The sequence below is a fragment of the Moschus berezovskii genome, chromosome 17 (genome assembly GCF_049115385.1).
Source record: "Moschus berezovskii isolate FMDL1 chromosome 17, NW_MosBer_1.0, whole genome shotgun sequence".
Taxonomy (NCBI): domain Eukaryota; kingdom Metazoa; phylum Chordata; class Mammalia; order Artiodactyla; family Moschidae; genus Moschus; species Moschus berezovskii.
The window spans coordinates 17121367-17135798 of record NC_142476.1 but is presented as its reverse complement, the minus strand read 5'-3'; the positions used below and the strand labels follow the sequence as shown (position 1 = coordinate 17135798).

The 14432-nt window shown below is 44.2% G+C and overlaps 1 long non-coding RNA gene and 1 other non-coding gene across 15 annotated transcripts in view; one reads left to right on the top strand and one right to left on the bottom strand.

The window, feature by feature from the left end:
• LOC129551229 (uncharacterized) overlaps window positions 1-4720 on the bottom strand; it is a 49854-nt gene extending 45134 nt beyond the window's left edge. For all 14 annotated transcript variants that reach the window (XR_016039569.1, XR_016039562.1, XR_016039564.1 and 11 more), the window contains exon 1: window positions 4313-4720. This is a non-coding gene — a long non-coding RNA (uncharacterized LOC129551229). The remainder of the gene's footprint in view (window positions 1-4312) is intronic.
• Window positions 4721-13674: 8954 nt separating this feature from the next.
• LOC129551816 (small nucleolar RNA SNORA48) lies at window positions 13675-13809 on the top strand. Its single transcript, XR_008685134.2, has one exon. It is a non-coding gene; the product is annotated as a small nucleolar RNA SNORA48 (small nucleolar RNA).
• The last annotated feature ends 623 nt before the right edge of the window (window positions 13810-14432 follow it).

The window sequence follows — 14432 nt, the reverse complement described above, 5'->3', positions numbered from 1 at the left end:
AGACGGAGCTGCTCAGAGGCCTGAGAGCGGCTTTCCTCGGCGCAGATTCGCTTCTCCGCTCTCATTAGCTGCGCCCCCTCCCCTCTGTCGTCAGAAACCCCCACGTCTCTCCCTGCCCTTCTCCTCTCCACCCCCCACCAGCTCCAGGTGGTCCTGACCCCCGAGAGGCCCCTTCAGAGCTGAGGGAGAGAAGGAGGTGGGGTGAGGCGGGATTTCAGGTCATCTGTGCCCACCATCTCCGGCACTGGCCCTGCTGTGATGACCAGATATTCAGAAATAAGCCTGGGACCCACTTCAAACCTGTGCTCAGACTGACACGGAGGCTGCATCCTCCCAGCTTGGTGCAGGGTGGCAGGGTGGATGGAAGCTGCCAGGGGAAGCGCGTAAGGAAGGGGGCTCCCATGTCCAGTGGAAAAGGGGCCCACGCGCCTCCCCTCAGGCGGAGATTCGATTCCCGCTCTTGGCAGCTCCAAGGCATTAAGTGTTCTGTCAATGGCACAATTTATTTTTCTTTAACCAGTTTTATTGGAGTATAGTTGTTCTACGGTGTTGTGCTTGTTTCCACTTTTACAGCAAAGTGAATCAGCCCATGTATGCCTGTCCCCCTCCCCTCTTGGACGCCTTCCCATTCAGGTCACCGCGGAGCATTAAGTAGCGCTCCCTGTGCCACACAGTAGGCTCGCCCGTTGTCTACTTTATGCGTAGAATCGACAGTGTGCTTTATGCATAGAACCAAATCTATGTATCTTACCCGTGGGATCAGACGTGTCCATCTCACTCTCCCGAGTCATCCCCCCGCTTTCCCCCCTGGTGTCTGTACACTGGTTCTCTCCATCTGTGAAACGACTTCTGCTTTGCAAATAGGATCACCTACACCGCTTTTCTAGACACGTATATGTGTTACATATGACATTTGCTTTTCTCTTTCTGACTTAACTTTCACTCCGTATGACACTCTCTAGGTCCATCCAGTACTATTCACAATAGCCAGGACACGGAAGCCGCCTAAATGTTCATCAGCAGAGGAACGGGTAAAGAAGACATGCCATGCGTGTACAATGGGATATTAAAAAAGAACAAAATGGGGGCACTGATAAGAAATTAGTTCAAAGGCCCCGGTGGGCAGGCCTCGAAGCCCCCATTTTTCATGCCATGTGCCAGGTTCCTTCTTCTCCTGCTCTAGCCCATATTTCTTTTCTCCACCTCCAGAAGAAAAAGGCCCTGGGTTGCACAAGGGAGTTGAATTTGGGGAGGGGATATATCTTTACAGAAGTAATGGGGTAAAAAATGAAATAGTCAACTTGTATAGAAAATAGGAAAAAATGCAAGACATCCCCATAATGGCCTAACCCAATAAGTTCCCTTCTCAGAGGTAGTCTTGTTGAACAGCCTTGCGAATATTCTTTCAGCGGCTTTGTAGGTACATGTGAGCACTTGAGAATAAATAAAACAAAATTTTCTGGTTAAAGTAAATGTATGTTATGCTTATGACTCTGCCACTCCATTTTCTGCTCAGTGATAGATTATGGATACATTTGTTTCCTAGGATTGTTGTAACAAAGCATTAAAGATTGGGTGGCTGATACACCTTAAACTTATACACTGAAAAAATTGAAAGTGAAGTCACTCAGTCATGTCTGACTCTTTCTCCAGGCAAGAATACTGGAGTGGGTTGCCATTTCCTTCTCCAAACTTACACAGTGCTGTAGGTCAATTACATATTTATGAAACAAGAAGAAAATGAATTTAAAATAATCAACACTTTATTTGGAAAAAATTAAAAATAACTTTACTGAATATTCTGGGATTTTTATTAAGTACACTTCAAATGTAAAGGAGAAGAATGTATTCCTTGACTCCAATTCGTCATCGGTCAAGAGAGGCCCCATGGATATCCCCTGTAATTCCAGGTTGGGCCTGTATGAGTGAAAAACACATTCTCATCTACATTCTGCATGATGCTCCCCAGCAAAAAGTAAGAGATAAGTGGTAAGGACCAAAGGCAAGTGCAGTCTGATCTCCTGCATGAAGCTGGTCAACGTACATTCCGTGAGCCAGTTTGTACAGAAAGCCCTTGAACAGTGCCGTTTGATAGTGCTTTCCACAATGAGAGAAATGGTCTATATCTGCACGGTCCAGTGTGGTAGTCACTAATCCCTATTTGGCTCTGGACTGTTAAAATGTGGCTTGTGCAACTGAGGAACTGAACTGTTAAGTTTTGGTTAACTTTAATCAATTTAAATTTAAATATACAGAGCCACATATGGCTAGTGGTTACTTACAGGATGGCATTGTCCCGGAATAAAATGTGGATGAAGAAGATTCTGAAATGGTGCCTAAGTGGTGCCAGTATATCTTTTATCATGTACCAAGCACCATAAAAATTTAGAATTTTTCTATGATATACTAAGATCCTCACATATATTACGCCATTTAACTCTCATATCAACACTGTGTCATAGACATTGTTATTTATGTTTTACAGCTGAGGTGACTAAAACTTAGAAAATGACTAAAACTAAGTAACTTTCCTGTATTTCCATAGCTAATAATCGTCCGGGGCCAGGATTTAAATGAGGCAGTATAATTCCGCAGGGTGTACTTTTAATCATTACACTATCAGATCCCTTTTGCACCAAATTCCCGTACATATATGAGTCTGTATCTAGATTTTATTTTTCCTATTATGCACCAGTACTGCACCATTTAAATACTGCAGCTCCAGAGTGTGTTTTGACCCCTGGTAGCTTTTTAACACTCTATCATGCAACATTTTAAAATATGTTGGTCATAGCTAACTACCTTCTTTATGTGAGCCAGAAGTAATTAGAGAGGCAAAGCATGACTAATACGCTTTGCAAGTGAAAGTGTTAGTTGCTCAGCCATGTCTGACTCTGTGACCCCATGGACATGCCAGGGTTCTCTGTCCAAGGAATTCTCCAGGCAAGAATACTGGAGTGGATTGACATTGCCTTCTCCAGGGGATCTTCCTGACCCAGGGATTGAAGCCAGGTCTCGTAAATTGCAGGGAGATGCTTTAACATCTGAGTCACCAGGGAAGCCCAAGATGTTTTGCTTTCGGTTTTAAGTAATCAAAAATGCCACTAAAAATAGGTGTTTATTATCCCACATATTAAGAAGTCCATAGGCAGGTATTTCCAGAATTAGATAATACAGTTGCTCAAAGACTTAAATTTTCAGGTTCATTTATCCTTCTATTTTTCCAAATTATTGACATTTTCTCTAAAGCTTGTCTATCCATGGTCCAAGATGAGTATAATACTTGTTTTTTTTTAATTGATTTTTAACTGGAGAATGATTGCTTTATATATACACAATGGAATATTACTCAGCCATGAAAAGAAACACATTTGAATCGGTTCTAATGAGGTGGATGAACCTAGAGCCCATTGCAGAGTGAAGTACGTCAGAATGAGAAAGACGGATACACGATAATATCACTTACGTGTGGACCTAGAAAGACGGGGCAGTAGAGATAGAGTCACAGATGCAGACAACAGACTTACGGTTACCAAGGGGAGAAAGACAGGCGGGATGCTCTGGGAGCCTGGGGTTGACGTATATACACTGGTGTATCTCAACGAGATAACTAATAGAGAACTCTAGTCAAAGCCCTGTGTGACCTAAATGGGAAGGGGATCTAGAAAAGGGTACATCCACGTACATATATAACTGATTCACGTTGTTGTACAGCAGAAATTAACACACCATTGTAAAGCAACTATACCTCGATAAAATTAGTTTAAAAAAAAAAACCTCAGAGAAACAAAAACGCCCAGTATGCACCACCTGTAGTTTCTGTTAACAATCATGCCTTGTATCTTTCCATACTTTTGTAGCACGTATTTATACATGCTTTTTTAAATGAAAAAGTATTGTATCTTACTTTTTCATAACCTCATTTTTTAAAAAAATTAGAGATAGATAAGGGGTATTTCCACTATCAATAAATAGTTCATAACTTGACTTTTTTAAAGTATATTATTTTTAAAAAGTATCTTTAACCTAATCAATTCCCTATGGTTCAACATGTAAGCTTCTTACTAATGTTTTAATATTTTAGAGATATATCTTTATGCATTCCCAAAGGCAGGAAAATGCAGTCAAAGATATGCACCTTATTAAGGTTGTTAATACAGTTTGCCAAACCACCCTCCAGAAAGCTTATATCAATTTACGCAGCCCTTAGCTGTGTATGAGCTCCCCTAATCCCCCACTGCCTTGCCCGCACTAGGCGTTATCATTCATCCTAATCTCAGCCAAGGGCAGCTTTTGTAAAAGCCAAGCTTACCTTTGTGACTGCATTTTATTCGTAACCCTTTGCAGCTCCCATGAATTCCTGCTTGGGCCAAGGTTGTGAGAGGGGTTTGTGGCGTCACTCGCTGCACTGACGTTGATTCAACAAACAGTTTTGCCAAAAGGACAAAGCTAACAGAGGTGATCGCTGGGGAGACCTGCTAGCAAGCGACCACGTAGAGGGTTTGGGGGAAACAGCAGTTCCTCCGAAGTGCCTCAGACATTCTGGAGTGAGGCGATCCCTTCTTTAATTGCCATCACCTTCCTCTCCTGCAGGTTATTTCCCTTCTGGCCTCAGATTTCCCCAGGTAGGGGCTCATTTGCATTTCCTTATGCAGTTCCTGCTAGTGGACACACAAAGGTGAATCTGAGAGCGAATTTAACAAACTGGCAGGAGAATCTATTCCAGACTCTTCTGGAGTAGCCTGGTAGAGTAGGGTATTTTATTCGCTGCTAAACCCTGTGCAAACAACAGGGTGCTTTATTTCTTTCCACGCAAGCTTTAATAACCCAACCCAGTCATAATGGTGCTGGGACAGAATGAATGCAAAAGAGTAATGGTGATTAGGTAATTATCAAGTGCAGAGAGTATTTAACCTTCCCAGTGACAGGACTGCCTAAGACTAGCTGATATCGTGTATGCACTCTGGAAATAATTAATAATTTTAAAATTATCCAATCTCTACTATTAATCAAGCAATAAGGATCCAGAAGCAGTGTCAATCACGCTGAGTTTTTTCTCCATTTAACGTCAACCACTGTGCTGCTTCTCTCTGGTATCTTTGAATGTGTTGGCCTTTCTGATTTTTATTTTAGGCTGGCCAGACTTAAGCTGTTGCAAGTCTCTCAGAATATCTCAACAAGCTGAGACACATCACCCTCTAAAATTATCCACCCCAAGCAAAATGCCAGGGAATAACCTTTGGCCTCTGCCTTTTTTAATTGCAGCTCAAGCCATTTTTAAGCCACAGGCTGTGACAGCCCCATGTTCTGCTCCCCTTCACCCATTCTCCACCCCCCCACCCCTCTTGGGAGGTCTACTCCAAAGAGATTGTGTATGTGTGTGTATGTGTTTGTATGTGTGTGTTGTATAATGTATGATAGTCTAGAAAAAAAAAGTGTGCCTTCTCCCTAACATACAGTTTAATTCCACAATAAGGGCAGCTATGCTTATATGGGTCTTATGAGCCCAAATATACATAAATGTCTGTGTGCACGCAGAAATACATACATGCAAATATTACCTGGTGAGCAGAACGGTTTATTATGCTATTAACAGCACATGTACTACAGGAAGATTCAGAGTAGAATACACTAGAAGGGATTGTAAATCTCTCCAAACCCCTTACAGAGAAGACAATCTTGAGACTTTAAGAAAAGCAGTGACTCCTTTTAGGGTCATACAACTAACAACAAAAAAAGAAAAATAATTAAAATACAACTTTCTGACTCCTGATCCTAGAACTCTTTTCCCTAAATGGAACTGAGTCTAAGGCCAGGATATTCAAATAACGCAGGGAATCTAAGTACCAAAACATTTGTTTCTGTGCATGCTGCTTCTTCCTCCTAACATGCCCATCAGGCTTGGCTTCCGTCCTTGGACAACTGACTCCTTCAGACGCGGATCAAGGAGTACCTCCTCCAGGAGACCTTCCCTGCTGAAGTATTCAGGGTCAAGTCCCTTTCTGTGAGCCTGCATAGTCATCTGTGCTTAATCTTAAGATAGTATTTTTTCAGAGGGTAGCCAAGGTTGGACTTCTGGTCTTTTACATCTCCTGTGATTCTAAGATAAAGAGGTTGCATGTTACTCCCTGTTGCACCCTCAGCCACCAGCCTAGTGCAGAGTGCTCAAAGAGTTATCACCAAATTATGCAAAATCTTCCAGATTTGGGAAGCCATGACAAGGTCAAGGGGACACATCTGCAGAAGAGTTCAGGCCAGATGACTGGTTGACCATCTGGGACAAGTAGACACATAAGAAAGTGAAGGGACGTCTCTGCCGAGAGGTGTTCCTGGCAGACAAGCCCTGCACAGGCTCGGACAGTCTTGCTCCTTCATGGAGCAGAAATGTTCATCAGGGAGAAGCCCATGATGATCCAAGGGGTGACAGAAAGGGACTCCACGTGTAGAGCAAAGCAGATAGAGGGCAGGAGGCAGCAGGGACCCCGGGAAGCAGCCCAGAATGGACAGCAGTCTGGGTGTCTCCTTGGGATCTGCTACTCTGAAGGGGACAATTTTGGGGAGAAGTGCGCGGTCTGAATGCCTGCCTGCTGAGTTCGCTAACGAGTATTGCAGATATGGGCTCCATGTCTGGCAGTGTAGGTGGAGGCTAGGGTGTTGAGAGTCTGTGACATATCCACAGTCCCTCCGGGCTGGACTCTCAGGAAACACAGAGGGTTGCATAGGCTTTTCCCGTGCACCCCTCTCTTCCTCAGTGGGCAAGGCTTGGGTCATTAGGCCTGAATCCTGGAGTGTCTTTATTCCTTGCAAGCATTTGCTGACAACGTATGGTGCCAGGCACTGGGCTGGGCACTTGATTCTATAGCTCAGTGTTTCCTAGTCTTCTGTGATCTTGAGGATCATGATCTATTTTTTTTTTTAATTTCAGATTCCTGGACAACCCTTCTATATCTACTGACTTAAACTCTAGGGGAGGGGCTTCAGAATAGGTATTTTTTCCAAGTAACCCAAGGAACACATACCATCCATCATTATCGGGAGATACCAATTGAGAGGATAATGGGCTGGCCAAAAAGTTCGTTCGGTTTTTTTTTTCTCCCACCGTTGCAGAAAAAAACCAAATGAAGTTTTTGGCCAACCCAATAATAGTGATAATAACTAAAATAAAACAAATAAATGACAATGATTTCTGCCACCAATGAGTACACAGTTAGATGAGAAAAAACATTCTTTTTAAAATTTTCTCAAATCATTTATTTTTAATTGGAGGATTAGGATTACAATATTGTGCTAGTTTCTGCCAAACATCAACATGAATCAGCCATAGATATACATATGTCCCCTCCACCTTGAACCTCCTTCTCACCTCTCACCTGATCCCACCCTTCTAGGTTGTCACAGAGCACCAGATTTGAGCTCCCTGCATCATTTTACATATGGTATCTATTTTAATAAAATAAAATATTTTTATAATATTTTAATAAAATATCTATTTCACATACGGTAATGTATATGAAAAACATTTAAATAAGCATTCCTAACTCAAGAGACAGTCATCACTTTCTAAGAACACACATGAAAAGAAAATAGAGTTCTGACTAGCCCATGACATTCATTTGTGTGATTTCGGTACAAGCGTCTCTTGTAGGGACTGACTTGGAAATCCCCAATTGGGGACAGGTAACCTTGGAAGGAAAGTTATGACCAACCTAGATAGCATATTAAAAAGCAGAGACATTACTTTGCCAACAAAGGTCCGTCTAGTCAAGGCTATGGTTTTTCTAGTGGTCATGTGTGGATCTGAGAGTTGGACTATGAAGAGGGCTGAGCGCCGAAGAATTGATGCTTTTGAACTGTGGTGTTGGAGAAGAATCTTGAGAGTCCCTTGGACTGCAAGAAGATCCAACCAGTCCATTCTAAAGGAGATCAATTCTGGGTGTTCATTGGAAGGACTGATGCTAAAGCTGAAACTGCAATACTTTGGCCACCTCATGTGACGAGTTGACTCACTGGAAAAGACTCTGATGCTGGGAGGGACTGGGGGAGGGAGGAGAAGGGGACGACAGAGAATAAGATGGCTGGATGGCATCACTGACTCGATGGACATGAGTTTGAGTGAACTCCGGGAGTTGGTGATAGACAGGGAGGCCTGGCATGCTGTGATTCATGGGGTCGCAAAGAGTCGGACATGACTGAGAGACTGAACTGAATTGAACTGAACCAAACCAAGGAAAGGACTCCAGAGTAGCTACAGAAAATGTTGGCCCAACTAGAGGACCTTTGGCAGATCAAAGCTCAGGAAATGAAAATGTAAGCTTTTATAAACAGAAAAGAGTTTCTTTGGGTTCTGGGAAACATTTGCAGATAGTGTGGAGAATGAGTAAGAGCAAAAATCAGTCACCCCAGCAGAAGCTTATGATCGATGAGACACTTAGTACACATTAGGGAGGCAAAAATTTTCCCCAGCTTCAGCCAGTAATGCAGAACTTGGAGTAGCTGAGCAGATAGTTCTCAGAAATTACTGGACAATCACAGTCTTCTTTGGCTATAAAATAAGCATCGCCACTACATGGGTGACCCGATGTCAGCTCTCTGCCTCCACGTCTCTGCCTCCTATCTACGTTACCTCTTCCCTTAGAGGACGCCTCCCCTTTACACCCGCTGGGCTTGGCGTCCTTTCAAATGTTCTCGCCCTCCTCTGGAAGCTTATCACCAGCCCATGAGGCGTTAATGCATGTACTCATGGTACAAACACAACGAAGTTATTTCCACGCGGTGCCAGGATAATCAGAGCATTTGTTAGGGGGGAGAAAAAAAAATCAGTGTGAATGGCATTTGGTAGCTACAAAGACTAGATAATGGACTTCATTTATCACTTTTCAGCGAGTACATTTTAGTGTTAAAAATCATTAAATATTGGGGATTACACGGTCCAGGGTTTTTGTTTCAGATTTGCTTGTTTGCTTGTTTGTTTTGTCTTGTTTGGCAATGGGGTCTATTTTTCCCGTGAAATATTATGCAGAAGCCTGATACACAATGTATGTATGTCAAGCTGCTGTGGATAGATAGAAGCGAGGAAAAGACGCAGATTCCTGCTAAACCGCCCACTCGTGTTTTCACTCGGGATCCCCTAAATCACCCTACAGGTGTCCAAGACCCTGAAAAAGTCTGTTTGCAGTCCTCCAAGCCCCTTGTTCCACAAATAAGGAAACTGAGACCCAAAGATCAGAATGGGCATGCAGAATTCTTGCCCTGGGCTGCGGGCCTAGAAGCAGAACTCCAGTATCTTGAATTGCAATCCACTGCCCTTTGCCTCCACGCCTAAAAGCCAGCCTTAGCCGAGGAGCCAATGTTCCTCAAGGGGTTCTCACCACCCCAGAACGATGGGGAAGGGTGGCAAGAGGAGTAATCAAGTGCTTCCTAAGCTGTCTTTCCACTGCACACTGCGCCCACTCACTGCTTCCCTTGTAGGCCAGCTCCCATTTCTTTAAAATCCTCATCTGGGTTAAGGTTAAAAGAGTGAGTTAACCCCTCCCAAACTAGACAGCTATCCCAGAAAAGAAAATAAAGAAAATAAAATGGGCAAGTTGTGGTTTTCTTCTCAAGTCCACCATCAATGTCTGTGTTCTGCAGACCCCACAGATCAAGGAGGCAACCATTTACTAGCTCTGGGCATTGTTTTCCTTTTTTCTTTTTTTTCCCCCTCTATCTCCCTCTCAATTACTGACCCGTTCACATCTGCATTTGTATCTGTCACTGTTCCCCACTCTAAGAGTATCAAATAATCTAGGCCTCTGTTCAGACTCGTTGCCCTGCCCTGGAGAGTCTCTCCCTTTATAATCTGCCAATAAGGTATTAATACATTAGTCACCTCAGAGTGCACTCTGTAATGAGGGCCGTGGACATTCATTTAGCTGAATTTGATGGCAACAACACATTGACATGGGTAAGGTTAATCATCTACCGCTTTATTTCATTGAACGAGTTGAACAACACTGAGCACATTGATCCACGAGGTCCTACAATTTGTCTTGGCTGTTACTTTAATGGTGCCATGGCATCAATGCCCTTTAAGTAATTGGCACCAGGAAGAGATGGACTTGGCCTTGTCACGTCAGATTAGAGCTATGCTGAATTGTGAACGATTTTTGCCTTCCTTTGATTCTCTCTCTTATTTTACATCCTCCTGATTGAAGAGGCAGGAAGGGGCTCATAGAGGCCAAGAGAGTGAATCTGGCTGTATTGTGAAGAGACAGAATTATGCATTCAGGAATGCAAAGATCAACATTTTTGAAGCCCTGATTCCCTTCAGATCTTCATGCCTGTGTGACCTGGGATGGGCTTCTAAACCTCCTTAGATCTCAGTGTCTTCATTTTTAAGATGAAGACAATAAATAAAATCAACTCATCCCCAACCTACTTCACAAATGATAGGTCCTCGTTCCAACACCAGAACTTTGCCTTTGGTGTGAGGAGATGTCAGAAGAAAGAGGATAGGGTGGGCCAGGACCTCTCCTGAGCCCCGCCCACAGGGACGGGCAGGCATAAGCCTGAGGACACTGCAGAGCAGAGGCTAGCTCCGAGGTGACACCGGGGAAAGCTGGAGATAGTCTATGGCCTTGGTGAGTGTGCGGGTTTGCCAGGAGTGGGCAATGAGATCCTGACCGGGTAGGCAGAACACAGGAATCAAGATTATGGGTGAAGCCAGACACGTGGTCGATACTTAGGAGTATGTCCTTGAGCTGTTTGTCTAGAAGGAATGAATTCGGGATAGACTCTATGTCCTGAAGGTGAGCCTTGGGTGGGTGGAAATTTTGAAAGAGGGGTGTTGGCTGATGGAAAGATGGGCTCTGGCTGGGGGACTGCACAGAGCTTAGCGATCTCTCTGACAAGAGGTACCCCTTTTTATTTTAGCTGGTGGGACTCTAGTGATAACTGGGCCACTTAACTCCACCAAGTCTGAAACCTACAATCTCACTATCTTAAAAATTGTTGCTCTTTAGTTGCTAAATCGTGTCTGACTCTTTGCAACCCTATGGACCGTAGCCCATCAGGCTCCTCTGTCCATGGGATTTCCTAGGCCAGATTACTGGGGTAAGTTGCCATTTCCTCCTCCAGGGGATTTTACCGACCCAGGGATCAAACCCGTGTCTCCTGCATTGGCAAGTGCATTCTTTAGCACTGAGCCACTAGGGAAGCCCATATTAAAAATCAAGTCAATTCACATTTCCGCCTTAGTCAGGACTGGCTAAGAACTTGTGAGAGGAGGCAGAAAGAGGTGCGGTCTGAGCTGACAAGGGGAGGCCCTTGACGCGTGAGGGCTGAGGAGGGCCACACACTGAACCTGGCTTTACCGCTGGCTTGCTGGCTGACTTGATTCATACTAAGGTTACTAAAGAGCTCGGAGCTTCATTTCCCTCCTCGGTAAAAAAGGAAGTGACACGACTCCGCAGGGGCTTTGTAACATTGGCTGCTGTAACGTGTGCGGCGGGATGGAGCCTGGCTGGCTGGGGGAGGATCGGCAGCATCAATTTCTGTTTGAAAGGAATGAAATGAGGCAGAAGAAAAAGACATGAAGTATGTCTAACATCGTTCATTTAGCAGACCTGCTATGTACCAGACACTAAACTTGGAGTTGAATAAACAAAGATAGACCATATGGTATCCCTGCCCCCAAGTTGCCCACAATCTAAGAGAGGAAACAGACTGTATATTTTGATGTCAACTCTGAAATATTTGGTCCCCAAGAAAGGAAAAAGTTACCGAAATACAGGAAGAGAAAGTGTGGGGCCTCTTTCTTTCCATCATCTTGCTCACCCACCGCGGCACACTTCTTCTCCTGGGACTGGATGCGTGCGTTTCACTCTGGAGGAAATTATTAGGGAGGCACACTTGGCTGCAGATCTAAGCCATGTTCTCTAGTAAAATTTACCAATAAAGTTTATATTTTTATATCCGTCTGTTTGACAACTGTGTCTTATTTCTCAATTGATTCTGAATTCAATTGGGGAATAAAGGGGGTGTTGCTTATTGGTTTTCACAAAATCCAACACGACACCGGTTATTGTACTGCAGAAAGATGCATAAAGCGTAGGATTGATATGCGGTAGGGAGGGATTTATTCTATATGGGGTGTGTGTGTGTGTGTGTGTGTGTGTGTGTGCGCGAGCGTGCTCGCATGTGTGCCTGTGAAGAAAGGGTGTGTCAGGAAAGATCAGAAGGCGGGATGGGTCACTATCCAAAGGACGATTGGAAAGCGGCAAGACAAGAAGACTGCACATCCAGAGAATTGAGAAGGTGAGAAGGGGCATATGTGAATAAAGCAGAAGAGGTAAAAGCGACGCGCAAATTTTCATTACGAGGATTAGTGTCATTTTGTCAGCCTTGTATTAAAGAGCCCAGTTTCACAGGACAGCATTTCTCAGCTCTCCCCTGTCAGAGCTGACGATGCCCTAGTAAACAGAGAAATACTCCATCAGAGCTGTCCCTGTGCTGATTGCGAGGACGCTGCAGAATCCTTAGGGACATTGCTTCACCTCAGCCACTCTGAAGCTTGAGTTTGGGTCTCTGTGCCTTTGTCAGGGCACACTGCACAGGACTCCAGTCTCCCCACGTAGAAAAGGAGCAGGGATGTCATCTGTAAGCCTTCCTCCAGCCCTGACCTTCGTGGGGCTCTTATCCTTTCACATTGTTTTGTTTTGTTTCAGTCAATTCTTTCTTGACCTTTCCAGCTCTCAACAGAGCTCTCCATTCTCAAGGTCTGTGTAGATTAATTATCAATATTTCAGATCTTACTTTGCCAACTCGTGGAAGCACATCCCTGTAGGACATCACTTGACTCTCATTTCCCCACTCCTTTATTATCCACAAAGGAGAGTGTATTAAATTTGTAGAGAGGAAAAAATATTGGGCTGAGCCAGTTTGGTTTTAAAATCAAATACAATTCTTGAAGCCCTTCTCCTTCCCTTAAGGACTCCCATTACCCAGTAGTCATACTTACAGACCCATAAAAAAGGTTAATGCCAAGATTGTCTCTATCCTGAAAGTAGGGCAGGTATGGAAATGTTTATTCCTCTAGGGCAGAGTTTCTCAACCTTAGCACTATTGACATTTGGGCTAGATGATTTTTTTTTTTTTTTGCGGGGTGGTGCGGGGCGGGGTTAGCCTGTTCCCAGTAGGATGTTTAACTTACCTGTTTAACAATACCTGGCATTGACTGTCTTTACTAACTGGAGGCCAGTAGCACTGCCTCCCCAGTCATAATAATTAAAAATGTATCCAGGCACTGTCCAATGTCCTTTGAGGGTCAAAAGTGCTCCGAGAATCTAAGAGGTTACATTTCCCCTAGCTGAGGTAACTGAATTGACCACAAGGATGCGTGCGCATCTTGAGAGAATGTACTGCTTTTTTAATGTTATTCATTCCTGTATTCATTCAACAAATTAAGTTGCTACCAGAAACGTTTGCTATACTTCCTGGCTGTTGAAACTGTCATTTGTTGGATCTGTTTTAAGCCTGACAGTGCTGGGTTTCTCTTGGCCACAGTAGCCCCTGATGTTGTTCAGCACCTTACGTGTATGCTGTGTGGGCTCAGTCCAGTGCTTTTGGGACCCTGTGGACTATAGCCTGCCAGACCCCCCTGTCCATGGAGTTTTGCAGGCAAGAATAGTGGGTTGTTGTCCCTGAACTGGGTAGAGTGGCACCTGGTTGGTAGTACCTGTCTCATGTCAGTGAGGGACAAAACAACTCCTTGTTTCTCCCAGCTTGGCTTTTGCTCTGTGCCCGTGCCTGGTTCATGCCCTAGACACATAGATTAAAAAAGAAAAAGAATACTGGGTTGCCGTTTCCTACTCCAGGGAATCTTCCTGACCTAGGAATCGAACCCGTGTCTCCTACATTAGCAGGTGGATTCTTTGCAACCTGGAAAGTGTTCATCATCTTAGGGCTTGCTCATTTCCAGCTCTGGGCTTCCAGGCCTGTCACTCATCCACAGGAAATCATCTGCAACAGTGAGAACACCAAGGGTCTGAAGGTAAGGCCTTGAATTCTAGTTCTGGTTCTGCCAGTTCCTAGCTATGTGACCTTAGAACAGCAGGAGTCTGTGTGAATGTCATATCCTGGTCTGTAAAATGGGAAGGACAGGTGGCACTCTCCTGCTTACTCATCTGGTTGATTGAGGGGGGAAATAAGAGCAAGGCAGAGGAAGTGATCTGAAAAGGAGAAAGCGCTGTACAAGAGAGAAAGATTGTTGTTATCATGATCATTATCTGTAAAACAAAAGACTATTAACAAGAAGCGCTTGTCAAGCAGAGAGAGAGAAAGCCAGCTGAGGGGGAGAACCAATCACCACCCAGATCAGGACAGGATAAGGAGTTAGAGGAGAAAGGCGTAGTCCTTTGCTGATTTAGGGGCAACTAAGACTCGGGAGCGGAGAA